We start from the raw sequence: 12,064 nt of genomic DNA, 5'->3' as shown, positions 1-12,064 counted from the left end.
TGGTTAGTACAACATTTATGGTACCAGTCACTGTTGCAGTTCACATTGTTCACAGTGGGGCAACACTGCTGATGACCCTTCCTGCCACACACATACACATTTGCCCCAACATCTTGCACAGACCTTCAGTAATATGAAAGAGAGGCAGCAGGGAGGAAATTTCCAGGCCAATACTGACTAGGCTTCTCCATGTCTTCTGAACAATGTGTGCTGTATCCTCATCAAAAGGATCTTACTATCAAGTTCTGTTGGATATCCAAGAGTAACTGGTGTGTATTGTTTGATGGTCAGCAGGACACCTCTGTCCAGCAACTCACACTACTACTACTGCTACTACTACTACTACTACTACTACTACTACTACTACTAAACACACACAAATACATGTACTCATAAACACAAACATATAGACACATACATACAAGCATATATACATACATGCACACATACTCACAATCATGTACACACATACATACACAAACACATATACATACCCATATAGACACATACATATATGTATATACATGAAAAGTTATATAGACATGCCACATACATACTTACATATGAACACCTGTATATACACATCTATACATATACACATAAATGAACACAGATATAAGTACATACACACACAATTTTGACGTATAAAATAGTGCCATTTATATATACCTGATTATATTATATAAACATCAAACTCCTTTTTAGAATAATTTTTAAATCACAAAATAATTAAACACTTAAATCGTTTGCCATTGAAACACCAGTGAATGGATATTCAGTATTCATTCAACAGTGAACACTTACCTTCTAGAAGGAACACAATCCCTTTTTCCAGTATTTTCATGTTTAAGACAATAAACGATCTTAGATAATTCCTCATTTTAATCTTAGTCATAACTTTCTATTGACAGAAAAGGAATTGCAAAAGAATTCCAGGGAGAGACACATTAACACTGGTACCTGGCTTCAGAGGAGACAAATACATTAAAGCTACTGTGATGGATTGCTTAAGGATTGTTAATGATCAAAATAAATGCTTGCTGCCCTGAGAAGACTGATGTGTTAGTCTCTGAACACAGCGATAACTAAACGTTGATTGTTGCTGTGAAGAAATAAATACAATCATAGCAGCTGGAGGTGTTATTCTTAATCATATAACGTGATGTCTCTGTTTTACTTTTTACATAGAAGTTGAATGTCTCTGGGGGAATTATTATGATAAAGAAAGTATGACTTTCAGTATCTCCTTGTTCATTTCAGCATTGTTTCTGCACAGAATGTAAATAAGATCACAGACGTATCACACCTCTGGCTTTTTAAATTTTACTTTGGTGTATGAATTTTAAATATTTAGAGAAGTTGGCTGAAGGTATTCTTTGTTTAAAAATGAAACCGTGTTTTAGTAAGGCTTAAACTTTTTCTGTCACCCGTGGACAAGGAATGACATGTTTGGAGCTGACAGATTAAAAAAAAATCCATTTACTCCCAAGAGCCATTTCTGTCACTGTAGCTCTGCCTGTTATCCAGGACACTCTAATCTATTAAAGGTCATAGACTCTGCTACTGTGGCCCTTCCCAAGACCTCCCACAGTGTCACCTCTGCAAGTGGCAGTCATTTCTGGCTCTGGGGCTCAAATCCTACCGTGACTTCTAGAAAATGGGAGGTGAGAGGATTTACTGCCAGAAAGTCTTCTTAATAAATCGTTAGCAAGAAGAAAATGCCTTTCTCTAATTTATAGTGGAAGTGATGAATCACTGGGAAATACATCCTTCCTATTAAAAGGAGTCGCTGGCCTTTTGCCCAGGCCAAGGTCAGCAGCAGCAGCTCTGATGTACTGTATGCTGAGAAAGAGTGAAAGCATGTAAGTTCTCTCTCTCTCTCTCTCTCTCTCTCTCTCTCTCTCTCTCTCTCTCTCTCTCTCTCTCTCTGTGTGTGTGTGTGTGTGTGTGTGTGTGTGTGTGTGAGTGTGTGTGTGTGTACACTTGGAGATGATCACTACTCAGTTTCTGAGGGTAGTGTAAGAGACATTTCCAAACCTCCATTTTTCTTGTAGAATACAGGGAAAGAGTTGGACATGTGTGGTGGCTTAGAAGAACAGAAAAAAAAATTAGAGCAACAAAAAGGAAAGGAAAAATTCATAAAAGTTAAAGAGAAGTCACTTTTCTTTAAAATTATTCAAAATATGGTAATTGAAATCTAGAATTATAATAGTTACCAAACTGCTCAGTGAACCTCTGAATTCTGATGCCAACTTACTTTTAAGTACTATGCCAACCACAAGGAATGCATCGTGGTTCCCAGTGTCGCCCCACGGCTGGAGTGTAAGAACACCACTGGGTAGATAAAATGCTGAGAAGCTAGACATGCCTGTTGTCAGATGCTGGGCTTGAGGAAAGCATTGATACACCACTCAGAGGGTGGGAAAAATCAGCCTAACATGTGGGAGGCCGAAGCTGGGGGTAGGGGAGTCCCGGACTCTCTGGAGTCCAGTCAACATTGGAAACTTCAGAGGAGTCAGGAATGGAGGTTCTCCTGTGTGGGGGAGGGGAAGGAAGGTCCACGGGCCTTCAACAAGGAGTCCTGAGCCAGAAGTTCCTAAACTCCTAGAGGTCCAGATGCATCTGGATCATAGGGCGTTGGAAATGGAGTTGGGTCTCCTGGGCTGAAGACCCCAGGGCCAGGGGGATGGGGAGCTCGGCTTAGCTTAGCAACGATTATCTGGGAGAGAAGAGGAGCCTTCTTCCAGAAACTTAGACTTGGGTCCTGTAGAGGGAGGCTTTCTCGCTGCTCTCTACGGTTGTTCTTGACGAGAGAGAGGAGTCTTTGGTTCCAAACTGTTTGATTGGTCTCCGTAGAAAATGGGTGCACACCACCTACCCTCCCAGGTAGGAAGGAATGTCCAGGAAGGAAGCTTATTGGCTAAACCCTAAGGATACTTAGGTACCCTCAAGATGGCCTCTAGATACTCATGAGAACTCTGTTCTGGGCTACTCTTCAGTGCTGAGAGTGTGATCACGTGTTCAGGGCCAGAACTCTAGTAGGGAGCAGGGAGGCCTCTACCATCTTAGATGGAAGCCCGGGTGCTGGGGTCTCTAGGCCCACTCGACCTTACCAAGTTTCCTGGTCCTCTGCCTCGCAGTACATCTCTTCTATATCTTCTACTAACTAAATAAAAACTTCCCAGGCACCCTGCGCGCCTGAAAGACGGCTCAGGCACACTAAATTAAGCTCCCTAGAACGATTCTGACATACCAGAAGCAAGTTTGGATTATTTAATTTTCTCGCTACAGGTAACTCGAACATAAGACAAGATAAAGACTGTGTATGTGAATAACTAAGAAGTATTCTTTCTGAATTCTTTTCCAAGATGTTCATTACAGGACGGCACATTACCTCTTCCTTTCTGCACTCAGAGTTTAACGTTGACAATCAGCAATAGTGTCCAGAGAAGCCTCTGCTTCTAATTCATAGGGGACCCTTGCTTTTCCTGCCAAGCTTCCATGGTCCTATGTTCTACTAAGTTAGAAATTCTTTGTTTCCTTTTATATCATTGTCAAGTTGTAATGGTCAGTTCTATTTATAAGAGGTAAAGAATGCTGACACTTCTGCACACGATTCTCATGCCCCAGAAAGAAGTGCTCAGAAATTGAAATTTAGTTCATGGGATTTCTGCAAATACCTTTTCTTTTCTCTATTTTTTCTTTCTTTCTTTCTTCTTTTTTTTTTCTGCTTTTGTACAAACCACTCTTCCACTTCGTCTTTTCATCTTTTCTCATCTATTCAGAGAGTACACCATCCCTTCTGTGTTCTCCAGGGAGGTGGTGATACTTGTAGTTGGGGGACAGCTGGATATACTCCTCCTCAGCTTCTTCTCACTTCAGACCACAACTGGATATATTCCTGCCCAGCTGCTTTGGACCTAGAACCCAAGATTGCTCTAATGTTTTCTTCAAGCTTATTTCAGAACAAGATTTTTCTAAATTACCAGAGCTCTTATTTCAGGATAACTTTTTGTCCTGAAGTCTGGGGTGGCTTTGTTGTTGTTCTTTGGTTTTGTTTGGTTTACACCCATTCTTACTCATCCTGTCCTATGAGCCCCCAATTTTCACCACAACCACGGTGAAAGCTTGCCATGAGCCCTGATAGTTTTCCTCCCATTTTCATAGCTCAATACACATAATGGCAATGTTCTGTAAGTTCATTTAAAACAATCTCCATATGGTGGTCAACCATAAAACATGTAGATATAAATGACAATAAATGGACTCAGGAGTGTGTGTGTGCGTGTGTGTGTGTGTGTGGTATATATGTGGTGTGTGCATATGTGTGTGTGTGGTATGTGTGTGTGTTGTGGTTGTGTGTGTGTTGTGTGTGTGTTGTGGTGTGTGTGTTGTATATGTGTGGTGTGTGAATATGTGTGTGTGTGTGGTGTGTTGTGTGTGTGTGTTGTGGTGTGTGTGTTGTATATGTGTGGTGTGAGAATATGTGTGTGTGTGTGGTGTTGTGGTGTGTGTGTGTTGTGTGTTGTATGTGTGTGCTGTGTGTGTGTGTGTGTGTGTGTGTGTGGTAATTAAAGGAGTGGTCATGAATTTGGTAAAGAGTAGATGGGACACAAGTACAGTTTGAATGAGGGGAGGAAGAGTAATGATATGTATAAAGAACTCATATGTAGATTATTAAAATTGAATAAAGAATAAATAATTGTGGATGTACTATATACCACTGAATTCCTAAAAGGTTGCAATATAAATTTAAGTCCACTGACCAAGTAAGCTAAAACATGAATAAAATGGTCATCTCACCAATGAAAAATGAAAAATTTCGAGTATATAAAGGAATACTCAGGATCACTTATCTCCAGGGAAGTGAGCGTGAGAGTCTGCTGTTACCAACCAACGTGACTGTAGTCTCCATTGATTTCAGGCAAGAGACACAGCACTGGAGATTTCAATTGCCAGCTGTTAGGACTACAAAACGATGTAACTACTTAAGAAAAAGTCAATAATTTTTCCCAAAGGCTCAATGATATGATTAGCATGATCAACAACTGTCCTCCAACATACTCATCCAAATGTTTGAAACTTTCATCTTTATAAACACAAAGCTTAATGTAATTTATGATTATAGTGAAAAAAAGTGCACACTATCCAGTGGGAAGCAGCGACAGCAGCAAATTGGGTAGGTTGTGGTGGCTCTATCTTTTACATCGACTTTTATCTACAGACAGACATTAATGATCAGAAATATGTGGGTGAAAGAAATATGTACTGTTAAATGAAAAGGCCACACCATATACATTTATAGCTAAAGAATGGTCAAGAAAATTATATACACACACTCCAAAAGAAAGAAAAAAATCAGTAATTTTGAGGAGTGTAGGGAGAAGAAAGCTGAAACATTTGACACTGGGAGCTTTTAGGAACAAGAAATTATTATGCAAAATAATTCAGTCTTACAATTTTATTTAGTATATATTTGTGAAAAACAGCAGAGGGCAAAAAGTCCTATGTCATTTATTGGTTTCACAAGGTACTGCAAGACTGACAAACTGACAAAACACCACCTACATAAAAATATGCAAAACCCCAGTGAACTGGATAAAAAAATAAAGGGCTGAGTAAGGAGGAAGTGACTGGGAACTTTAATGGGAAAAGTGGCATTCGCAATTGTCTTCCTTTCATTGGGAACTGGTTAACTGTTTTTGATTCTGTTGTTCCATTTACTGCAAATGAAAACTTGAATTAGTCCACATCTCTAATACTTTATAAGGATGGAGTTTTTATAGTGCTAGTATAAGTAGGCCATTTTCCACACAAAAGCTCTGGTTTGTATTTAATCTGTATCTTTGTGTATCATACTGCACTCCAAACAGGTACAGAAAGGTTCAAAAAAAAATAGCACAAGACAGTTAACTATGACCAGGTTTCAGGCACCATAGCACACTTCTGATGTTGGAGAAATAATGACAATAAAAACAGTTCTTTCTTATTTTAAGGATTGGTCTTGTGTACTCTTCATTCTGGTACATATGGAATTGCTCAGGAAACTTCAGGGGATGGGACTACTAGTTTTTCCTTTTATTTTATCAGGTTACAGTTTTCATCCACTTTCTTCCCTGAGTTTAATTTCCTGATGTTTAGTGACTGTTATTTGATAAACATCCCTTTGAAAAATGTATAGTTGCCGAGGGGAGAGATGGCTCAGTGTTTAAGAGACCTTCCTCTTCTCCCAATAGACACCAAGTCAGTTCGCAATGCCCATCTCATTCCTCTAACAATCCAACACCCTCTTGTAGCCTCTGTGGGTGCACACATGCAGGTGGCATGTATTCACACATGATAGGTTCACACACAGATAACATGCAAGTAAAAATAATCCTTATAAAAATTACTGTTGTGAATCACTATCAATTTCCTTCTACGCACTGGTGTCTCATAATGAGTTACAGTGCATCCTCATATTTTATTCATCAGTATCTGTTCTGGGTTTTGCATTTAGATCTCTCATGATTTTAGAAGTGCATTACTTTCTGAGTTTGAGAGTATTCTAATATTTTATCTATTATTGTTTTTTATTGTCATTAAATTTCATGTGAGCATAGTTTTAGTACATGTATTGTTTTTAAATTAAATAATAGCGTGAATTCTGGGTAATGTTTTATAAGACTTGGTGGTATATGCCAATTCTGTTGCTATTGTGTGAATATTTCCATCCATTATATCCCCTTCGTGACTATCAAATCTTCTACTTAATGGTTGACCTATGGTGTATTTTTTTTTAATATTTGAATACTTTTTAAAGTTTCAGGTTACTATTGTACAACTTTGCATTTCCCATTTTGAATCATCTCAATACATTTAACTAACATACTTAATGCTATTTTTATGTTTGTGTTGGCTTATAAGTTCCATGTCTCATCAATATAGCCAGTCTTGTCAGGAAACTACATGTTTGTGTCTAGAAATATTATTCTTTGAAAAAAGATTTATTCTCATGTTTAGGGGTGTGTATGTGCGTGTATGTGTATGTATGTATGAATGTATGTATGTATGTATGTATGTATATATGTGTATAGGAGTATGTTCACATGGGTGAAGTGGCCATGGAGATGGAGTTACAGGAAGTTGTGATTCATCCACTATGGGTATATGGGATTTAACTTGGGTCCTTTCAAGAGTAGTACATGCTATTAACTTCATAGTCATTTTTCCATCCTGTGTTTTTACATGAATGTTTGTTTTCTGATGCTTGTATAGGTATTTCAACTATCTTCTGATAGATATTCGTATTTTATTTATTTTCAAATTTTCTATTCTTTCTTTTATTTTCTTTTATTTAATTACATTTCAAATGTTATCTTACTTCCCAGTTTCCTCTCCGCAAGATCCCATCCTCTCCTCCCTCCTCGTGCCTGTATAAGGATGCTCCTCAACTTGCCCACCTACTCCTGCCTCAGTGAACTAGCATTTTCCTATCCTGAGTCATCAAGCCTCCAAAGGACAAAAGGCCTTTCTTAATTTTGAAGATTTATTTGTGTTGTTTGTTAATTCTGTGTAGGTATACACATGTGAGTACAGATGTCTGCAGTGTCCTGAAGACAGTGTTGGGTCATCTGGACCTAGAGGTAAAGCCAATTGTGAGCTTCCCAAAACAGTATTCAGACACAGGTTTTCTGCAAGATCAGTATATGCTCTTTAATACTGTTTCGCCCTCAGGACTGATTTCCTAGGCCTTCTTGTGTTTGAATCTAAAATGTGTCTTCATTACAGGACATGCTGTTAGATCTTTAAAGAGACCAAGTTTTAATCTCAGTCTTTGGATTGAGACCCCATTTAGACTTAACCCATCACTGCTGTGCTCTGTATTATTTCTGTTATTTTATTGTTTTTTGTGCCTTATAGATTTTACTATTTAGTTCTCTTTTATATCTTGTTTATTTTAGTTGCACATTCCCAAGTATTCCCTTTCAATTCTATCTCTTATTATATATTTTCTATATCAGTGTTCTTAAAACCACAATTATTTTATTAAATAGTATATATTAGGTTAACATCTATTTAATTTTGATTTAAAATGTATGCAGGTCTTCACATCTAATATGTTTTTCCCTTTCATATTATCAGAGTCATGCAAGCTACAGTTTTACATATCATAAACACATAAATTTATTTTTAATTTTCAGTTGATTTAAAAATTAGGCACAGCACATTTAAAGACTAATAAGTCCTGAAGTCTTTATTTTATTTTACTATTTTTTACATGTGGATCTGAATTGCCATCTAAGATTCTTTCATTCTATTTGAGATTCGTAGTAGTTTTAAAATACTGTATTTATTGATTGATTATTTGATTGATTGTGATTGATTGATTCAATATGTGTGTGTGTGTGTGTGTGTGTGTGTGTGTGTGTGTGTGTGGCTTCTTGTGTGAGTTTGTCTCCTTCCATTTTGATAAACTGCCAGATGGTCAGGCTCGGCAGCAAGCACCATTATCTATTAAGCCATCTGACCACGCGTTGGTTATTTATACATTTGAGGTTTAGCCTTTGAGAAATTCATTTGTAGGTAGCGTGGTTTCAAATGAACAGATTGTGTTTCTGCAGAAAGAATATTTTATTCAGGATTACTGATTCAATCTGAATAATTCTATAGTATCCTAAAATCACAAAATGACAATGCTTTAAAACAGAATTGGAATCTGTTAAAAGATATGTACCAGAGATAAACACAAAATGGGTTACTTTTTATTTTCTTAATTATTAGTCATGAATCTTGAAGAAATAAGTGCTTTTCTGAGAATCAAAATGGCTATGATACTAAAATTAATAACATGAGAAAAATCACATTAATTGAAAATAAAATATTATGACCATTTATCATACCAGGTATTTAAGCTTAATAAACTTTGTGCTCCTATCAATTTTTTGATAGGCTATCCTCTAAAGTCCTGTTGTGTGGGGCTATTTTTCTCCCTGTTCTTATGCCCAGTCTGTGTATGGGACAGGCAAAGCCCACCAAAGCCAAAGATAAAGTAATGAAGGGAGACCAACTTATAATCACATCACTGTCACTGCTGAACCCAAGCTGATAAAATTTAGATTTCTGAATTAACCTTTGAACCATCAGCAACTTGGATCTCATGTTGTTTGTCATTGGCTCATAAAGGAGTCCAATCTGTTTGGATGTATGGGACTTGTTTCAGATATTTAAATGATTTTTGTGTTTGGGCTATAGTAGTGAATATTACTGAGATGTCTTAATAGAAAAAGTGGTCTTTTCTCGGACCTTAGGGTGGGATTATGGGCCTGTGTGGAAGGAGAAACAAGAATGATCATGTGCACTGAAGGAAATTCCCAAATAATAAAATAACTGTTTTTGAAATCAATCCCTTGCTTTCTTAGACAATTGAGGAGAGTTCTATCTCAAGCCTCAGCTCCACTGTCCCACCAGGCATTTGTTCTACTATGTTCACAGCAGCTTTATTCGTGATAGCGAGAAACAACCTAGATGCTCATCTACTGAAAAACGGATAAAGAAAATGTGGTTCATTTGCCCTATCGAATACTATTCAGCTATTGAAAATAAAGACAGAAATCTGCAGACAAATGGATCAAACTAGAAAGTATCATCCTGAGCGAGGTTACCCACAGGCATGAATATCATACAGGCATGGTATGTACTCACTTATAACTGGATATTACACATAAAGTAGAGGATACCCATACTATAATCTACAGACCCAAAGACAATAAATAATGAGGGTCCAAGGGAGTATAGTTGTATCTCACACGAGGGGGAAATGAAATAGTTATTGGAGGTGGAAGGAGGGAGAGAACTATGTGAGAGAGGGGATGGGGATAGGGATGGGGAAGGAAGTTGGATAGGAAAGTCAGATGTAGGGAAAGCTAGGGAAAGGGACAGGAGAGTGAAAGGAAATGGGGAGGAGGATATCTCTAGAATGTAGTAAAGACCAGAGACCAAGTAAGTGGGAGATTCAGGGAGTGTACCAGGATGATTATAGCTGAGACCCCTAGCAGTGGCAGATATGGAGACTGAAATGTCCACCTCCTGTAGCCAGTCAGGACCAAAAAGACCTTCTATCCAAAGTTTGTCCTGCCGACAAGAAGTGCAGGCACAATGATGTCTCAGAGATTGGCCCAATTTGCGAGCCATCTCATGGGTAAGCATCAATTCCTGACACTACTATTAATGATACTTTGTTATATTTGCAGACTAGAGCCCAGAATAACTGTCCTCTGAGAAGGTCCACCTAACAGCTGACTGACAAGAGACAGAAAGCCACAGCTAAGTATTTGATGGAGCTCTGAAAGTCTTATGAGAGTTGGGAAAAGGATTAAGGGACCCAGAGTGGTAATGGAGTCTGTAAGAAGACCAATAAAATCAATGAACTTGGAACTTTCTGTGCTCCCAGAGAACGACCACCAACCAAAGAACATAGAAAGGCTGGACCTAGGGCCCCTTCATATAAGTACCAAGCATGCAACATGGTCTTCATGTGGGTTCCCCAGAAATTGGAGCAAGGGCTTACCCTTTTTTTTGCCTGCCTTTGAATCCTGTTCTCTTGACTGGGCTGTCTTATCTGGTCTTGATGGAAGAAGATTACCTAGTCCTGCAGTGACTTAAAGTGCTGGAGCAGGTTGGCTCCCATGAAAGGCTCCCCCCATCTTTCTCAGAGGTAAAGAGAAGAGGTTGGGGGGACACTGTCAGATGAAGGGGGCTATGATCAAGATATAAAGTGAATAAATAAATTAATGGAAAACATTTTGTTGGGAAAATAATTTTGTTTTGACATTATTTGAGTAGAAATAACATATTTTTCTTGGGTTGTGAATATATCTATGACGGGGCTACATGGTAATTCTGTCACCTCATGGGCCATCATTTGAAACTATTGGTGGGAGGCTAGGTAAACTTCTCTACTGTTTGTAGGTGACAAAGAGCTTAGTATCATTTCAGTGCTCAACTCCTGCCACTGCACCAGTAAGAGGCAAAGTTACTTTGCTTTAATTGTATCACAAAACACACTGGGACTCTGTTGTCTCTTTTCCTATTTTTTTTTCATTCATTTTAAAGTTGGCTTGTGTAGAGAAAACTTTACAGTTTTCTACTCTTTGGCTTGCAACAACAGTTCCACTGAATATTTCCAATCTGGGAAGTCTATTTCAGGGAAATATTTGTTAATAAGGCATTTTCATCAATAATTATTACTGAACATTGGGCCAACGGTACAGAACATAAGTCTATATTTCCTTACCTTCTCAATTCCTCACTTTCATTTCAGTAGTAAACAGGCTATCTCTAGACATGGAATTGTTTTAAGTGAACTACTTACATAACTGCAAAGACAAGAAAACTAGTAAAGGCAGAAGGTTTTCCTTTGGTTTTATACCGCCAATTTGTACTTGTCTTGATGTTTAGCCTCTCATAGTATCCTGTTCTCATTAGTAATATCGATTCATAAAAAGGCATATTTATGTTAATAAATAAGTGAATGAATGAATGCAAGCATGACGAAAATAAATCTTTTTAAGAATTCAGGGTATGCGCATGTAAATATTGCTCAGAGGTTAACAGTGCTTGATGCTCTTGAAAGTCCATGTTACTTATGACATGAATCTCAAAGATGCCCGTAGCTCTAATATAGGGTATCTGAGTCCGTCCTCTGGCTTTACACATTCACACATGGACAAACAGACACTGAATTAAAAATAAAATAAATCTAAGTATAAAAACGGTGATGTTATTTGTGTCAATGGGGCACAGTTGAAGTAGCATACTCTTTCCGACCATAGAAAGAACAAATCGTGTGATGTCCGGTGGGTCCCCTAAAACTCAAAAGTTTATAGCCTGTAAACTCACTTTTTAATTATTGAAAAAGGGTTGTTTTTTGTTTTTGTAAAACATTCATGGATAATTTTGTTTTCAATGGCTCCATTTCCTGAGGCCATGGGGTTGAGGTAGTCTTTTGATCTTTCAAAGTTTTCAGGGTAAAGGTGAATGGCTTATTTACAATTGGAGAAGAAAAGCTTCAGAAGGGACTTAC

The 12,064-nt window shown here is 37.9% G+C and overlaps 1 long non-coding RNA gene across 4 annotated transcripts; it reads left to right on the top strand.

Annotated features, from left to right (window-relative positions):
- Positions 1–1,643: 1,643 nt before the first annotated feature.
- Positions 1,644–11,725, top strand: LOC147997150 (uncharacterized). 4 transcript variants are annotated; one of them, XR_015653516.1, is made up of 4 exons: positions 1,644–1,862; positions 7,371–7,625; positions 9,402–9,672; positions 10,233–10,792. It is a non-coding gene; the product is annotated as an uncharacterized LOC147997150 (long non-coding RNA). The 4 variants fall into 4 exon arrangements; XR_015653514.1 differs by having other exon boundaries at positions 1,660–1,862; positions 7,559–7,625; positions 9,475–9,672; positions 10,233–11,725; XR_015653517.1 differs by having other exon boundaries at positions 1,830–1,862; positions 9,475–9,672.
- Positions 11,726–12,064: the final 339 nt, after the last annotated feature.

The sequence above is a fragment of the Rattus norvegicus genome, chromosome 1 (genome assembly GCF_021556685.1).
Source record: "Rattus norvegicus strain SHRSP/BbbUtx chromosome 1, alternate assembly SHRSP_T2T, whole genome shotgun sequence".
Lineage (NCBI taxonomy): Eukaryota > Metazoa > Chordata > Mammalia > Rodentia > Muridae > Rattus > Rattus norvegicus.
Note: the sequence above shows the minus strand (reverse complement) of the source record. Positions and strands in the feature narration are given on the sequence as shown.